The sequence below is a fragment of the Oryzias latipes genome, chromosome 10, assembly GCF_053564925.1.
Source record: "Oryzias latipes strain Hd-rR chromosome 10, Olatipes_Hd-rR_3.1".
In the NCBI taxonomy this organism is placed as follows: Eukaryota; Metazoa; Chordata; class Actinopteri; order Beloniformes; family Adrianichthyidae; genus Oryzias; species Oryzias latipes.
In genome coordinates, this window is record NC_136246.1 from 24,262,884 (window position 1) to 24,281,380 (window position 18,497).

Genomic DNA, 18,497 nt, shown 5'->3' on the forward strand with positions numbered 1-18,497 from the left:
AACTGAGTGATCAAGAGGTAAAGCGGTTTATGACAATAAGCTACACCAATAGGGTTTGTAGCAAATCTAAATGAAGGGCTCATTTCTTTTTACTCGTGGATAGAATTGTAACTCATACTACACACATTTGGGCAAAAAAAGATGTCTATGCAGTCACCTATTTTTAAGGTTGTCCCTCTAAAACAGAAAGAAAAAAATACTGTAATATTCATCATTGGTATTGATAAGGAACTAAGACACAGACTGTGAAGGAGAATCCAGAAAATTATATCGTACAATATGTAATATATAATTAATTTGTTTACTCATAAGGAATTGGTCCATACTGCTTCTATGTTTCTTTCTGTTGGGTGTGAGGGTTCGGGAAGGTTGCGGGCTTTCTGTGTGCTTTATCATTTTATTTTGACTTGCTTTAAAGACAACTGTTACATCCAAAAGGGAGATTCTGACACTAAGATAACCAGATATACCGTGATCCTGGAAACGGCTTGGTGGGAAAACGCCCCCCCCCCCCCCCATTTTTTTTTTTTTTTTTTTCAAATAAGAACAAATGTTTTGGGCAGCCAAATGTTTCACAGTTTTTCTTGTTGCATCCCCATCCATATTCATAAACTTTGAACAGAAGGCTCACTGGAAAAAAATGAGTTCTGTTGTAAATCCTGTCAATAGTACAGTACTATTTCAAACATTTTAAATAATTTAGGAGCTAAAAAAAAAACGTAAAAGCAAATTGTGTAATTGTGTATTTCTTTTTTGAAAAGGCAACAAAAACCTTTTTTGGAGAGATGCAGAGCCCAAAAGGGGAAAATTTTCAGTTGTAAGAAAAACAAAAAAAGAAGAAATGGGAAATAAGTTACTGCAGGTGGTTGACGTAACCTAAGCTGTAAATGTCAACGAGAGAGGTAGATGAAAATATCGGACTTCAACGGTCCCCCTGCCAAAGGAGGATTGGGAGAACACCATGTGGTCAGATGAGACCAAAATAGAATAATTCATTCATTCATTCATTTTCTGTACCGCTTTGTCCCTTTCGGGGTCACGGGGCTGCCGGAGCCTATCCCGGCTACTTGGGCGTAGGCAGGGGATGCCCTGGACAGGTCGCCAGTCTGTCGCAGGGTAGAACATCCACAATCACACACCCATGCACTCTCACACTCACACCTATGGACAATTTAGAGTTGCCAATTAACCTATGAAGCATGTTTTTGAACAGTGGGAGGAAGCCGGAGATCCCGGAGAGAACCCACGCACACGAGAACATGCAAACTCCACACAGAAAGGTCCCCAATTGATGTATTTTTCATGTCCCCCAGCCAGGACTTGAACCAGGGGCCTTCTTGCTGTGAGGCAAGAGCGCTAACCACTGCGCCACCGTGCAGCCCAAAAATAGAATAATTAAAACATAAAATGTAAAAAAATAAAAAAATAAAAAGACCAAAAAGGTTTATTCATATTATCACCCTGGTTACCCGAAGATACATCTTTGCAAAATGACAGTCACTTATAGAAATTCTACTTGGATTTCACATTGTATCACATTTATTTCAGTATTTCTTGGTTTTGCGCAGGATCTCAGTGATATCAATGAAGACAAACTCGTCTACACACCACCATACAGAAGTATGAGATGGGATGGACACAACTTGTTTGTGGTCATGAGTAATTCTTTCCAAAAAACCTGAAACAAACCAGTTCACACACAATTCAATGAGCAACAAACAACTACATGCTAATGTAGTTCCTGAGAATCTATACCAAAAGTAAAACAACACAGGTTAACCAGGAAAAATATGATGGAAAGCACACTGAGCCCAACATAATGAAAATGTTAAAGGAATCAATAACTGCCGTCTTGTAAAGAGGAAACTACATTCAGGAAACTTTTTAGGATTTTTTTCAGTGGTAGGACAATGACCCCTTAGGTAGAATGGGAAATAATATATCATAGCTAATATGATCATGACTAAAACAAAGAATGATGTATGATCATTTAATGAACTAACACTGAAGTTGAACCAATTTTTAAATGAGTATAGAAAGAAGATGACAAATATAAGTAGACTTTAATGTTATATAAGAAACGATCTGTTGAAACCAGTGATTATGAATGTGCATTTTTAAATTACACTCAGTTGTGTTTGTTTTCAGTGTTTGTTAAAGTTCTGCTATGTATTCTACAATTTATTTAAAAAAAATGTTTTTGAGGTCTCTTCTTTCCCACATGTTAGGTCTCGTTGACAAAGTGATGCGGCGTGAACCCAGAAGATTAGAGGTGCCATCCATGGGCTGTTGCAGGTTTTGGGATGTGTCCTCTGAATTCTCGCACACATGCGGGATTTGGGGAACAAGACATTAGGAAAGGTGAAAATCTTTGGTTATTATCTTCTAAGGGTTCTACTGAATTGTGCCATCTTAAGAACTTAATTCAGACCGTAGAAGTGATCTAATGAAGAATGAAACTGATCAACTCTAAATGCGGTTATTGTGAAGGCTCTCCTTGCCTGTCCTAGTTTGACTTTGAACAGCCATGTTCCAATATATATATCTATATATATATAGATATATATCTATATATATATGTCTTGTCAGTGCCTTCCTCTGGTGCTGGTCCATATTGTGCTTCGCTGTCTGGCTGTTTACCCTTTAGTTTCCCTGCTCTGCAGCGCCTTCTGTTATCTTAATAAATCCCTTGTTCTTGGAACCTACTTCCTCCTGTCTCTGCAGTTAGGTCCTTCACCAATACACCCCCCCCAAAAAAACAGCCGGTTATGACTATCGTCTGGTAGCCCTGACCCCAATAGGTATGAAAGGCTTTGAGAGACTGGGCAAGGACCTGCAGAAAAATGAATTTTATCTTTATCTGCTCCTTGTGGACTACTCTCTATTCTGGTCCTGTTAAACATCAGTGCAGCCTTTGACACCGTCTACCATAGTATTTTACTCCAAAGATTACAGCATGACATAGGGATCAAAGGATCTGCCCTCTGGTGGTTTAAATCGTTTTTATTCGATAGGTTGTACTGGAATGTCATCTTGTCGGTATGCAAGTGTAAAAGCTGCGTTTATGACAATAAACTGGCCATCTTTTTATCTAGATAGCAGTTTGTTATTGTAAAGGGACACTCCTCCCATTGCACTCGAGTTAGCCATTGAGTCCCACAGGGCTCAGTGTCCCATCCCTTTTATGCTTTACATGCTACCCTTAGAAAACATAATCAGGAAACACAGCATTAATTTTCACTGCTATGCGGAAGATACGTAGTTGTATTTATCCATTAAACCTGACCAGAATGACCACGGACTGTAAACTGGATAGTTTCCCTTTTTCCAATCACATGCTGTTATTTTTTAAAGTCAATCTCTCTCTCTCCCAATCCAACATTCCCCGTACTATCCCCTTCAGTAAAATTAGGGACATCAACCTGGACCATTTTTGCTAACTTATCAACAGCCTCCCCCCACTAACAGTCTTTCCACTCCGGACGAACTACTTTCAGATTACAATTGACATAACACGTCATGTCTCATTTCCATGGAGGCAGAGCATTCATCAGCTCTAGAACTCCCTCCCCTCTGATTTACAAAATATGGAGACACTTCCTCCCTTCTCCAAACATCTTAAAACTTACCTTTTTCATCATGCATTCAGAACATGATATTTAAACTGCTGTTTTAACTGTTGACTTATTTGTGTTATTGTTGTGTTTTTATGCTTTTATTTATCTTTGTACTGTAAGGCGACCTTGAGTGTTAAGAAAGGCACCATATAAATACAATTTATTATTAATATTTTATTTTTACTTGCCAAAATTCACAAAGAACCACAGACCTGGACCATTCCCTCTGAAGTTCCTCCTGGATGACCAAAAGTATCTGATTGGAACAGTACCCCTTATCACATCTCACAATAGAAAATATTTTCAGGGCCCCCCCTCCACAAAGAATCCCAGCTATCTTAAAGACACCTACCTCTTCCTTGAAATAATCCGGCCTATAGCGGTCCCCAAAATCGCTTACCTCTTTACTTTAGATGTAGACAGCCTATTTACCAACATAAACACTCATTCAGGCCTACAAACCCTTCAAAACATTTTTCAAAACTATCCAGTTTGAACCCTAACCCAAGACACCAGACAAGGAATTATTACAACTCATAGAACTCTGCCTCAATAATAATGATTTTTTCTTTAACAACCATTATTTCCTCCAGATCCATGGGACAGCCATGGGCCAGAGATTTGCCCCCTCCTACGCAAATCTGTACATGAGTGAGTGGGAGCGAGAGACCCTGGCCAAATGCTCCCTAAAACCCACCCTTTTCCTCCATTATTTAGATGGCATTTTCGGTATCTGGCTTCATTCTCTCACCCAATTTGAAGACTTAATCAATATTCTTAACAATCATTCCTCCATATCAGTTATTTATTTATTTATTTATTTATTTATTTATTTATTTATTTATTTATTTATTTATTTATTTATTTATTTATTTATTTATTTATTTATTTTTTCTAACTTGTCCTGTCCAACAGCTGGGCAGACAGATGAGAGCTGAAGGCCTCTTGTGTTGGACATGTTTTACTTTTACAACAGGGGTTATGAATCTTCTGACAAACCAGAGGTATGTCTGAATAAACCCCTTTTGTAATCGAGGCCAGACTTTATTCATTTTAATTAGTTTTGAAATAATCCTTTTGTGTTGGACCGGACGGAAAAGGAAAGAAGGGTAGAAGAGAAAGGGATGTTAGAAAGAGGGGGATCATAGGAGGGGGGAGGGGGGTAAAACCATGAAGCAGCATAAAGCAACAAGCTACTGGATGTTTATCATTACGGTAAGGTACAGATAGAATGCAAATTTCAAAGGGGCGGGGCCTGTCCACACACACACTCAAATGTTATAAACACACCTGTTAGCTGCAAAGATGACCACATGTCAACATGTACACAATACAGATAGTGTTCACACACGCACACATATGCCTACTAGCCAACTAGTGCGAGATATTTCATTCATTCACGCAATTTGTTAGTGCAAAGGTGAGCTAACACCTGTGCTCCGTTGAGTGTTTATGTTCTTCTAAAATGGGTGATGGAATGTGGGAAGAAGGAGGGGGAGCAACCAGTCACCCCCACACCCAGACCCCCGCCGCAGCAGCTGCGGCAGCCAGAAGCCCCCAACGCCACGCGGCAGCAGGCAGAGAACAACTGCCCCCCGGGCGCCCACGCCCGCCACCTAGGCCAGGGCTAGCAGGGCCGCCACGAGGCCCCCAGAGCCAGAGAGCAGGGAGGCATGGGGGGAAAGAGAGCGCCGCCCTAGCCCAACCAGGAGAGCAGCCCCCCCGCAGCGCCAGGAGGGCCCAACGCCGGGCCCCACCCGAGAGGGGTGCCCACAGCCCCAGACGAGCACCCCATCACCACCCAGGTGTCCCAGACACCCCCCCGCCCCAACCCCAGGTACGAGCCAGGACCCCCCAAGGGAGACCCGCTCCGCGCTCCAGGCAGCCACCCACCAGGGCCACAGATGATCCAGAAAGGTGCAAGACAGGGGTCAACCGCCCCCGCCGAGGAGGGGGGGCACCCCAGAGAGAAGGGGGCCCCACAAGGGTTGTTGTAGACATGGCCCGACCAAGTTCGGCCACAGATGGAAATTGGCGAGGCCCAGCACCCGGCGGCAAGGACCAGAACCCACCCCGCAGGGACACAGACACCCCCGGCTCAGGTGTGATATGATCCCTGGTTTCTGGGCTTGCCAGAAAGCTCAGGGATCCCCCTCCCTGCGTGGGGAGAGCACCGCCAGGCCCAGGAAACCGGCACCCAGGGGACACGGCCGCCGTTGCCAAGGGTCCCGCACGCCCCACCAGGGATGGGGTAGGGGACAGATGGTCCAAGGTCCCACCTTCTTTGTGACATGACTGTGTGCGTGTGTGTTAGTGAGGGTGTGTGTGCGCATGTGTGTGTCCTCCATATCAGTTAAACACACAATAGACCTTCAACAAATTAACTTTCTTGAAGTAAGTTTTTTTTACAAATCAATCCAGACCAAGGTTTTCTTTAAAACTATTAATACTCATGCATTATTACATAGAGTTACCATCCATGTTTTCTACTAACCTTTTACACTTGTATAAATTATTGTGTGTTGCACATTTTTCTCTCTTTTTTTATTTCGAAATCTATATTCTCTTCAGCTACAATACAAACCAAAAGTTTGGACACACTTTCTCATTCAAATGAATGGGAAGACTTTGAGGAACCTTTAGGGCACGCTGCTAGCAAAGAGTTAGAGCAATAAAGCCTAGACATAACAAATGCATGAGTTTTTCAGCATCACTTTTGGATAACATATTTCTTATATGGTGGTGCGTAGGTGAAAAAAGAAATGCAGCTTTACAATCCTGTGATATGTTAGTCTTAAATTATACATGCTGGTCAAATAAAAACCCTAGGTTTCCATTTGTAATTGGAGGCTGTACTTATGCCATCCAGGGAGACTATCTGATCAGACAAAGCCTCTCTTAGGTTTTTAGGACCTAGTCTAATGACCTCAGGAAGCGGGCCTCCTGCCTCCTGAAGGACCCCAGTCACCCCTTACATGATCCGTTTTCCCTGCTCCCTTCAGGCAGGAAGCTTCTGAGCATAAAAAGAGCAGGACCACCAGACTGAGAGGCTTTTTCCAAAAAGCTCCAAAACTGCTCAACTCAGGACGACCCCAGTTTTCTTTATTAGCAATGTTCAATTGAAATTGTATTTAGCTCAATTTTGACTATATTGATATTTTATTTACGATGTTGGCTGGCCTGGGACAAGAGTTATCATTTCTTTTCGGCCTGTGGTAAAATGACAAAGATCCTTGAAGTTTCTAACTAACAGTGACATCTCCTGCCTGCAGGGGGAGACATCTTACACAAATGTTGCCATTCAGTATAGCAAAAAAATTATGTAAATGTTAATGATGATCAGGGTCAAAATAAAGATTTATGTAACTGATAGGAACCAGGTTTGTTTAACAGGAAGACTACCATCCTCATTTACCATGTAATTTTGTATGAGTAGATAACCTAATGAAATGCTAAACGGATCGTCATTATGTAGCGCTGATATGCCAACACTAGATGGACCCAGAACATAATGCATTTTCTGCAGTTATGGTTTTTCACCAGATTCCAGCAACATTTGTCTCTTCTTTTTTAGGTAACTATTTTGTACAGGTAGAAATTTGCAGCAAAAACGTAGGACTATTTAAATTCCTTTGACTCTTTTTACAAGCCGAGATTGGAGTGTAATTGAAGGCGTCTGCAGTTGTTGATCAAGTGTCATAACTCTGCAGCTGTTGAGAATTACAAGGATAGGCAGTAGGCTCTGTATGGGTTTTGATTCGTAACTGTGCACTGGAATGTTTTCCAGATGCCCGAAGACCGTAACAGCTGGAATGAAGTCACCAAAAATGATCTCAGTTTCAAGAGAGGAAAGTTGGGGCAAACAAAGAAAAAGGGAAAACGGTGATGATGTCATATTTGTGTGCATGTGTAGGACAGGCAGATGGGGCAAGTGTGGGGAACAGAGAAAGGCTGTGTCACAAGTGTAAAAGAGGCGGGGCTTTTAACATTGGCTGCTGTTTTTTTGTTATTTTATTTTTTTCCTGCCTTTACGTTATATCAGATCTGCTTTCCAGTGAGGTCAGATTCAATTTGTTTGGGTAAGCTTTCTTGTAGCAGAGTTTTGTTATAGTATTTTCTCTGGGAAGGATAAATGGCAGTGCACCTCCTGGGATTAAAAGATAATTCAGTGTGTGGAAATAATATCTCTTACTGTCTTGTCGTTCCTACACACTCCTCTAAATAAAGAGTCTCTCATAAAGACAGACTGGATTTATAGTGTATACGCTGAAGAAGTCATTGTGTGATGAATTACAAACATCAGGGACTTAAGAGTCAAACAACATTTGAGTGCTATATCTAGGCTTTTGTAGATTTACATAATACCTCTCAATGTATTGTTTTTAATTCTGATTTACAGTCATTTGGCACAGTTCTGTAATCGAAAACCTGTGTTTTGGAAAGTGCAGAACATTTCAATCTTACTAGTTTGCAGAATTGCTGGTAGTTATCAGAATTTCTAAACCTGAAACTAAAGGAAGAGCCTTCAGCTATCAGCGTTCTCTACTTTAAATACCAGCTCTCTACTTCAGTTCAGGAGGGCGACACCATCTGTACCCTTTGAGTTATACTTCAAATTTTAATGTGCAAATAAGATTATGGGTCAGGTTGGCTTGGGTGACCCCAGCCATGTCTTTAATTGGGTTTCATCTTTTCTTTAGATCTTTCCTATGTCTGTTGTCTTTTTCCATCCCTGAATGTTGTTGCAGTAGCTAACATGCCTGTCTTGTCTTGGAACAGATGTTTTAGTGTGTAGTGTGTTTTAACTGCAACAGATGGCCGCCATTATTGAATCTAGTTCTGCAAAAGGTGTCAGCTTATCCGTATACTCTACACTGAAAAAGTGTAGTTGGTCCATTTTTAGGCAAGTAACAAAATACAATTTTGTATGTATAATATACAGACAACTTATACTACATGACGAACACTCTGGGACGAAGGTTTCATTTATGTTCAGTTACAATCAAGATAAATGCATTTAAGTCTTACTGCTAAACTCTATTATTGCACACCTAAAGACCAATTACATGGAATTTAGCATCCAGAGGCTGCAGGGGGCATTTAATGATGCCCTCAGGATTTTGTCAAAGACCACAGTGCAGTGGTGTTTGTGTAGAAGTCAACATTATCCAAGCTCTTTTAGGAAATCTTATGTGGTTTTCTTGAACGTCTTAATGCTTTGGAGAATTAAATCATTCTAACCCTCACCAACAATCAGGCACAACACCCTTCGTTGCCAGTCCCCATTTTGAGATACTGGTATGGACGTCTTTTTGAGCCCTTAAGCTTTTTAACTTTAAAGTTTATGATTCATGTTTTTCTTATTTTCTGCTGCATAACTTATTTTTGTTTATCGTTTTTGACGTTTGGATCTGTAATATAAATTCTATTAAATTATTTTAAATGAACTGGGTGATTTAAATAAAAAAAAAACAATTATGAGTAGTTCTAGTTTTCCTTGGTTTGATTTGTTATCTGGGACTCTCTTTGTGTAGCACCTTAAAACCTGGTTGTGTATTTGCAAACTTAAAAATGAAAATACTTTAAAGGTAAAACTGCCTACATTAAAATGCATTTAATGTAGGAATTTTAATAATACCTACACTTGATAATAATTAAGTGCAGATTACTATTGATAAATATTCTGCACTTTCGGCAACTATGTAAATATATCTGCTTGTTTTCTACTCCTTTAAGAAACAAAGCAAACTTCAATGAATATTTCTATTTAGTGAATCTAATGTGACATGCGTGCACTGTCTGCCTAACTGTATATGTTTATTTATAACTATAATTTCTTAAACTGCGAAGAGGGTATCTTTTATCTACAGTATTTCTTTCTAATAAATGCATTACTTGATATCTGAAATGGGTTTCAAGTATCTGTATTTTGTATTTCTATTTTGAAATATTTCATTATTTTAAGGCTTGACATAAACTAACGAATCAAATAAAAATAAAAAAACAGACCTAACAATCACACATGCATGTCAAGAAAAATATTCATGTTTCATGTTTTGTGCAGCAATAAAACTTAAACACTCATTTTTTATTTGTGCTTCGAAGTTTTGCATCCGAACAATAAAACTTTAAACAATCCAGCCTCAGTTTTACGGCACTATATTTGGATTGTAAGTGTTGATTGTCAAGTATCAAATTTGAGAGCTTACTTGAGAGCTTTAAAGCCATCATGGTTAGTTTCAGATTGTAGTCATTGTAGCACATAAGAATTTCAAAAGACTTTATCGACTCCTTATTTTTATAAAAAAAAAATTCTCAATTGATACTCAAACCACTGACTGAATTCATTTGCAGGCCCTGATTTCAGCCCCAGAAAGCCAACGTCCCAAGACACTACCAAGTAAACACACTTTCCCAATTACCTTATCCGGGAGAAAGCCGTATTCAGGATAAGATATAGGTATACTGATTATATTCAAATTTTTCCGGGATGTAAACACCTTATTTACAATAACAGCAACCACGGGAGGGGATGCAGGAGTTTGCATTGTACCTTCTGATGTTCTTTTCATCAGCTGGCACAGTTAGCTGACTGAAAGTCACGCCAAAATTCTCTTTTTCGTTCATTTAATTTCTTTTTTAACTCTTTGGGTGATCTGGACAGCACGGTAATGAGCCTCGTGGCTCATCCGAAATCCTTTTTTCCCCCGTAAGCGGCTGTTAGTAAATTGCAATGCAGATTATCTAAAATTGTGATGCCACACAACACGAACAGGATGGCGGTCATTTCCCCAAACGAGATGGGATTTGTTCCTGGAAAAAAAAAGAATTGCTCCATGACGTCACCCTCCACTGATGGTGTATTGTCCAGAATACGCTCATAAACAGGAATATTCTTGTTGCTGCCACACATGTAAACATGTTATTCAAAAGATCCTTTTATCCTGCGTATGATCTTTATTCAGACTATGGTGTGCACGTAAACATAGCCATTGTATGTTGCATAACCATGTTTTTTTTGCAACTAGTATGGTTTTTGCGTAAAAAAAAAAATCTGTTTGGGCATAACAGAGAAGTTGAAGATCAAAGAAAGCAAAGATTGAATGAATGGATGAATAAGCCCCTACCTGATATCATCTCTATAGAATGATGCTTCCTGTCACCTTTTTATTTTATTGGTTCAGCTGTGCACATTAGAAAAGGTAGCATGTGGCCATGGAGCAGCTTTCTCTCTTCTAAAAGGCAACGCACAAAGACTTTAACTAGGTGCTGGTGGGGGGAGCAGTGTGGACAGAGCCGTTTCCGCTCAGTGGGACTTCTTTTAAAATATTTTGCACCAAGAAAAAAAAGTTTACGTAGGTTCGGCAAAAGGATAAAACTGTGAGCAGGTTTTTCTTTCATGTATTCTGCATGAAATATTTATGCAGTACAACCATGTATATTTTTAATTTTCCAATTCCCTTATATTTTTTACACCTAGGCAGATTCATTTGGGGGAAAAAAAAGAGAGGAACTGCTTAATTTATATTATCATATTTGACTGCCATTGCTAAATGTAGCTTTACAAAGAGTAAATTGTTGTTGGTCTGTCAACCGGGTTTAGAAATTCAACCCATAACTACAGACTAGTGCGTATTATGCACAAAATACAAAATTGTAGTAGTATTTTGAAAAAAGCACTTTTCTTTTTTTTTTTTTTTTTACCTGTGAGATCTGGACTGTACAAGTTCTCAGAAATAGAAATGTTTTGGATTTGGGATGTGTTCGGACTGGCATACATGTCAGTCAGATCTGGCAACGTTGGTGACGAGTTGGACAAGAATCTTTTTGATTGAGGTCAAGTCATCTGTGATGAATACCCGGATCATTTGCATCATGCAGTAGCACATCAGTGGCATCTGAAAAAGTCTTTAGAGGTGGCTCAGGGTATTGTTACTGCAAATCTTATCAGGATCTGAAAACTCTTCAAAATAGCATGCAGCAGAGTTGACCTTGTATGTTTTGACGTGCTATCTGGCTCAAAGCGGCAACATGAACAAGCATCAGACTTGCATTTAGAGCACTTGATTCCAGATCTCGAAACTGATCCCTGACTTGAAAATGTTTGAAACTTCTCAGTTAATTTGAAAGTTCAGACAGTTTGAAAAGTTTCGTTATAAGTTTCTCTCTTGACACGAGTGGTTTATTCATGAAAATTACGCTCTGTAGGGCTTGCATCACTATCATACTTCTACAGTCAGAATATGGATTGGCGCCACATGGTTTATCATCCTCTCCCAGGAGAATAGGGCTAATGAGGGAGTGGTCTGAAAGGTGGAGGGCTTTATTTTTTTTCACCTTATCACCTTTTGACATACTGCTTACAAACAAGAGGCTAAAGTTTAAATTTGGCACCATTCTGTCTGAAAATCCTGATTGGGAGGGAGGGGGTTTAACTACCCCCAAGTGCTTGGCTCTAAAAAAGGCTCTTGCACATATGCAACATTTAAGACTTTTATAAAAAGAAACTTTTCTCAGAGAAGCCACATTCATAGCAAGAACATTGTGAATGGGTGTAGTCTTTCCAGAGAATGACAACATATTATTTTTTTAAATAATTTATAAAAAGGAAGGTACCATAAAAATATAGATACCACTAAATACTTAATCCAAATTGAATTTGTGAAACATCAAATAATATTGAGACCCCTAAAGTTTGTCAAAAACAGTTTACACTGAACATCGACACAAACATCCCTACTGTTTTTGTCACCCGAGTACATTTTAATAAACTTTGTCAGATTCAGTGCATCCCTCAGAAGGGTTGTTTATTTGAACTGTAAGCGCCCTTAAATATTCTTGTGCTGCTCTCCGTTTCTATGAACCCAAGGAGCTTCAGCCTTTTTTATTATAATCTGTGGGTGGTGGGGAAGTTTGAAAAAAAGAAGCTGCTTCATAAACAAAGTGTTGTTGTTTTTGTCTGACAACTTTATCAGACTGTCTCATGAGGTCACCGACTGCTGTCGGTGTTTGTGTGTGTGTGCATAAAGTGCCTACATTTAAGGCCAATGAGGACAAATGAGCCAAGTGACTCACTAACCACTTCCCTAAGAAGCGTTATTTTCAGCGCTTCATTTCAACAGGGACTCCAGCCATCTAAACGAACATGTTGGATCTGCTTTGAACAACTCAACCTTTGGCCTGGTGGTTATCTCAGAGTGTTAGGCATTGCGCCAATACCTACAAGAATATCAGCTTTCGTGCTCTGAACAGCCTTTAATGTTCTATGATAAATGCATGGGTGTTCAAAGATTCACTGAATACAAATCTAGTCTCCCATTGGGGAACCTGGCACTGTGCCTGATGGTCTTCTGTAATGACTTTAGATTAAAAAATAAAAATAAAAAGGCAAGATTAAAAGTCCCGCTTATTCAAAGCACACCACAACTGTAGCATATTTACAGTTTTACATGGAAATGATCATTTCCATGTGAAAAATTTAAGTCGATTGGTGATTTAGACAACATTGCATCACCATTTTCTTTTTAAGAATTATAATTGTAGATTAAAAAAAAACAAAAAAAAACTGATCAAGTTTGTTTACATCTAAAATTCAACATGATGGGATAAATTGTGTGATATTTAAAAAAAATCCAAACAAATATTTTTTTTAGCACACAATGATTTAAAAGCCTTAAAATTGTATCCTCAAACTGTACTGTTCTTTCAGCAATCGATGGATGACAGAATAATACAGTTGCAGAAGCTTAGCACAAAGTAAAACACTTTATTAAACAAACATAACACAAAGGAGGAACTAAAACATGTAACAAGACAGACAACCTGACCTGAACAAGCCAAACCCCAGACACTCATTTACACACTCATGCTGATGACTTAAATTAGGGCAGCTGTGGGTGATTAGCAAATGAAAGCAGGTGAGACTGTTTCATGTGGAAAACATGCCTGTAAACAGAGCATTGCTAGAACAAAAAAAAAGTGAAAAAAAGGTGCAATCCTGACACATATACTTATATAAACGTTTAAAATGTTTAGAATATAAGATACTTTCACTTACACTGAGATAATTATTACATAACTTTTAATACATAAGTAGGCATTGGCTGACAAAATCTTGCGCAAAATGATATTTGTTCTACTAAGTCAAACCTGCTGAGTGATGCAATGCAGGAACTTTTATAGAGAAACTAGTTTGCCATTTATGACAGAAATCCAGACAAAGAAACCCACACCCCAAAACAAAAACAAAACAAAAGGTATATTCCCTGTGCCAATATTGCAAAACAATTTTCTACTGCTTTTTTGAGTAGTTCTGACTCCAGAAGTGTAATTAATGCTGGTGTGGGGCAACAGCAATTAATGTAGTGGGTTATTTATGTCCAGTCAAAGTATAATCTTAGCTGAACCAACTGATATGTGGACAAGTGGACCTGTGATCCTGTGCCATAGGTATGTCGAGGATCCAGTTAGTTGTTCCTACAGAGCTGCTCCTTTACAACATCATACAATGTCTATTTACTCTTTCTCTTTAGCTAATTTATATGTTAGTAAATGTCTGAACATTTTAACCATAAACAGCCAACCAACCCTTCCAGATGCCCACACATGCAAATTCCTGGAAACGCTATACCAGCAATACTGCTGAGTGTGAGAAACAACGTGTTTCAAATAAGGATCACAGAAAAAAAAAGTATTTCCCATAATTAAGAGGTCAAGTCACAAGACAGCAAATAAAAATGTTTTCCCATGATCATAACTCACGGAAATTCCTCTGAACTTATTTTGTTGTGTTACGTAACTGTTTGCTGATTTAGGTATTTCAACACATATGTATTTTATTTATTTGTCATTTTGACCTTTTTTTCTAACCCAGTCATTTGGGTCACTTGTCTTGTTGTTCATCGCGGTTCCTAAGTTAGGCGTCTTGTTTCCACAGGTTGGTCGTCAGTTTATGGCCTTTTTGGTAAATAGAAGATAGGTTGTAGCTTTACTTCAATGTCTTTTTTATAGTTTGTAGTATATCTATTATTTTTCATCCATTCACCAAATGTTTTTCTAATATTGAACAGCATAGTTACGTGTATTTTCTTTTTCTAACATGCAATTGAATCGGTTAGTTCAAAAGGGGCCCAATGCCACAATTTTTCAAAATAGAGATATTATATGTTCTATGGTCTTCAAAGGAAAAGCTATCTGTTTATGTGCAAAAAAGTCCCAAGTCCGTTGTAATGTATTGATGATGCTTGACATTTAAAATGCATTAAGTGCAAAATTCCTCTCTTGCATAGGTTTTGCTTTATCCCATAGCTGGCGGCACAAGTTATCAAATATGGCAGCACCCCTGTTAAATTCAAGAAGTCCAGAGATTTTAGTTTGCTTGTCCTCTGAAATAATAAAAGTGAGGTGCTTCATATTATAGCATTTGTAATCTATGAACTGGTGCTAAATCTGGGTAAAGTATTAATCATTTGGTGTAGCCTCCCTTTAAGCAATGCAATTAAAATAATTTCCTGGAAAAACAAACCTCTTACAATCATTACGTTCGGGTCGGGTCGGGCTTCTCTCTCGCTGACTGTTTTAATAAATATATGTTTATAAAAATGTATACTAAAACGATGTGTAGATACTAAACAAAGGAATACTTGTTATAAATAAATAATTTGGTTAAAAGAGAGAAGGCGCTGTTAGGTAATTGCTATATAACTACTACTAAACAGGAAGCGCAGACGCTGGGCTGCAGTATTTCTCCGCATAATTAAGCGAGTGCGCATCAAGATCTCTCTTTCACTCTCTTTGTCTGGCCTCTTATTCTGTGTTCCAGCGTTATTTCGTTGTGCAAATACATTTATCATGATCATAAAAATATGAAGATTATTTTAACCTTGCGTTTTTTTTCTGCTAAAGATACTATGGGATAAATTGAAATTTGGGGTTTGCTTCGAGCTCGGGCCTGCAAATCAAGTTCATTGGTTGGACTCGGGCTGGGTTGGGCTTTAATGCCCGCAGCCTGGGTCGGGTCGGGCTGGATTTTTCAGCCCCGATCTTACCTCTATTTTGAACTAACCATCTCAATTGTATAGCTATGCAATAGGAAGAAATAGATTTAGAACCAGCTTGGAAATCAAATGTAATAATGAACAAAAAAAGAGTAACCTAGATAGTTAACCCAATGATTAAAACTGTCCCTTGAGCTACTAGTTTCTTGGCTTCTCAGGACTTGCCTTACTCGTTAGAGTTATTTAGCTGTTGCAGCTTTCCTTGTTATCTGCCCCAGGTTGCCATTTGCCTGCAGCAGAATTCCAAGGTACTTGTAACTGTCCTCAATGTCTGCTATTGTTCTTTCTGGGAGTGAGACCCCTCCTATGTGGACTACCTTGCCTCTCTTTGTCACCATCCGGCTGCATTTCTCGAGCCTGAATGACATCCCAATGTCAGTACTGTAAATCCTGGTGGTGTGCATCAGGGAGTCAATGTCACGCTCGCTGTTAGCATATAGCTAAATGTCATCCATGTAGAGGAGGTGACTAATGTTGGCTCTATTTCTGACTTGGTATCCATAGCCAGTCTTGTTGATTATATGGCTGAGGGGGTTCAGGCCTATGCAGAACAGTAGTGCGACAGAGCATCAACTTGGTATGTCCCAAATTTGATGGACACTTGTGCAAGTGGCTTCCCATTGGCTTCAAGGGTGGTTTTCCACAGCTTCATTGAGTTTCCTATGAAGGCTCTTAGAGTCCTGTTGATGTTGTACAGCTCCAAGCATTCAGTGATCCATGTGTGTGGCATTGAGTTATAGGGTTTCTTGTAATCAATCCAGGCTGTGCACAGGTTGGTGTGTCGTGACCTGCAGTCTTGTACAGCGACTATAGCGACTGTTCTGGTTCTTCATCCCTGAGACTCTTTCTTGGATGTCTGCCACTGTGATGGTTACTGGATTCTGTTCAGGGAGGTTGTCATGTTCTTTTCTGAGAGATACCAGCCACTGGGCATAGCTGTTATGTGCTGTCTCTTTCTCCCATTTACTTTTCCAGTACTGTTCAGTTTCTAGCCTTGGTGGGTCTGCTTGGCTGTTTTGACCCTCCCACTGAGCGGACACTTTCGCAGGTTTCGCAAAGAAGAAGGCCGAGGACTAGTGAGCGTGGAAGCCACTATCCAGGATGAAACATCTAAGATGCATGATTACATCAAGCTCAAGGCCCCAACTAACAATGTGCTCAGGGAATGTCTCAGGCAATGGAGAGCAGAGGATACAGTGCTGGAGGACAGATCCTCATGGGAGGACAAACCCCTGCATGGGATGTACCACTAGACCATAACTAATGTGGCTGATATCAAGAAGTCCTACCAATGGCAAGAAAGGGCTGGCCTACAGGACAGCACTGAAGCACTCATCCTGGCAGCTCAGGAACAAGCCCTGAACACCAGAGCCATAGAGGCTCAGATCTACCACACCAGACAAGACCCAAGGTTCTTAATATACTTAAAAAACAATATGTAACATTTTGATTATTCAGAAGTGAACATTAAGCGTGTTGTACTCTGGTCAAAGGACTTCCATTGAAATTCAGTAGAGAACATTAAGCGTGTTTTACTATGGTCAAATGAATTCTGTTAAAACTGCATGATGGCCTTCAATTTTTCCGTCCAGGTTTTCAGCCAAGACATTTAGTGATAAATAATAGAGCTTTTTAATTCAGAATTTAACTGAAAGATGCGTTAGCAGAATCTTTGATATAAGCATGTTCTGGAAGAGAGGGGGATTTAATTATAAAATCTGATTGCTCTCCATCTCCACCATCATCTCTGACGTCTTACTTACAAAATCAGAATCAAAGGAATAATAGACTGACATCCAGTTGCTTACTCACCTGCATATAAATAGGAATATTTACCTAAAGAAGGAAATAAAGCTGTATCCTCAAAAAGCCCTGAGGAGAACAAAGAGGGAGAAAACCAAGCTTTTCTCTTTTCTAGTCTCTTTGTTTCGATTTTTTTTTCTTATAAATAAAAAAATATTTATAGCAACTGGATAGTGCTGACGACTCTCCCAACCTTATGAGTAATGAGCCAACATTTTGTTTAAATACCAGCTAAATAAAGTAACCCATTTGTAAATATGAAAGCACTGATGTTTTCTGTATCATTTCATGTCTTTATAACAAATGTAAGATCTTATCCATGTTGGTTGGGGTTGTTGCAGAGATTATAGTAAATTCCTATTGGTCTCGTTTCATTCATTTTTTGTTTAGGTCGGTGTTGTGTTTAAAGCCCAAATTACACTCCAAACAAACCTCTTCCTGGAGGCAGTTGCTATGGCACCCCAGTCACAGATGGGCCTTTTAAGATTAAGTATGAAGGAAAATGACTAAAAAGCACAAAAGCACAGGCAGACCCTACAATATTTCAATAAATCAAGCATGGTGCAAATTAAATGTGCGGCTTTTCCAAACTCCCAATAATTACAGGCGGGTACAGCGTGATGTGCATGGGTACAACTGAGTGTGGCTTTATTCAGTTAGAAAGCAGATTTAAAAAGTACAGTAGTAAAAGTAAGAGATGAGCAAAACAGAAAATCTTTCCGTCTGTGTAATTTGACAGAATCTTGTAGGGTTGTAACGATTAATTTTAACCATTTGATTCCAATCATAATTTGTGGTTGGCGATGTGATTCATAGTCGATATTGCTTCATTTTGTACAATCCTGATTTGATCCGATTCACTGACCTAAAATGGATCCAAGACATCTTTAGCCAAAAATTCAACCGGTGTGACTCAGAGATAAATACCTGGGTAACTGAACAGTTTCCCAGATTCCTTGTATTTCTTTGTAATGGTATAAGTCGGTTTGATTTGATTAACTACTTGCAGATCAAACAGATC